Source organism: Octodon degus, unplaced genomic scaffold (genome assembly GCF_000260255.1).
Source record: "Octodon degus isolate 3935 unplaced genomic scaffold, OctDeg1.0 scaffold00011, whole genome shotgun sequence".
Classification (NCBI taxonomy): domain Eukaryota; kingdom Metazoa; phylum Chordata; class Mammalia; order Rodentia; family Octodontidae; genus Octodon; species Octodon degus.
The window spans coordinates 13,242,125-13,242,952 of record NW_004524587.1 but is presented as its reverse complement, the minus strand read 5'-3'; positions in this window follow the sequence as shown (position 1 = coordinate 13,242,952).

Below are 828 nucleotides of genomic sequence, written 5' to 3'. Positions count from 1 at the left end.
TAGGTTTAAAATATTTCAAACCAAAAAGCCCCAAAATAAATTTGATGTATGTGGTCAAGTGGTATTCGACAGTGGTACAAAAACTTATGAGAGGAAAAGATGTTTTGGGGGTTCCCACACACACAAGTGGGCGGGGAAAGCTGCATCTTTAACATACACAAAAATTAAAATGTGTCCAAGAATAAAAGCTTCATGATGTGGGATGCAGCAATGATTTCTTGGCTGCAACATTAGAGCTACAAGCAGCAAATAAGAAAACTAGGGTGGAGTCAGGGGTGTAGCTTAGTGGTTGAATGCTCGCTTAGTGTGTGTGAGGCCCAGAGTTCAATTCCCAGCACTACAGTAAATAATAAAGGGTCAATTACGGAAAATGGAGTACCAACATGTGGCTTTGTAAGTGTTCCCTGCAACACTTAATTTGCAAGGATCTGTCCTGGGAATTCTGCTCCCATAAAACAGCCATTGATAGTCATTGAATAGTTGAGCAAACTGGAGGCAAACACGCTGGCCTGCTTTAATGACTTGTTTGGCTGCCATCAAATTCTAATATAATGAGCTCCTTGTTGGCTGACTTCAAATGAGTAGAGGACAGTTTCCATGAATGAGAGAGAGAGAGAGAGAGAGAGAGAGAGAGAGAGAGAGAGAGAGAGAGAGAGAGAAAGAGCGCCCCAGACAGCTCTTTACAGAGTACCAGCAACCCCTTGCCATATAGCTCTTGTGGGGCTTGTTGGATGGATGTGTAATAGCATATTACAAAGTGCCCCCCAGCTGTACTTCTGTGATTTTAACAAAGCTACCCAGATATCAATTCCCAGAAACTAAAATTCC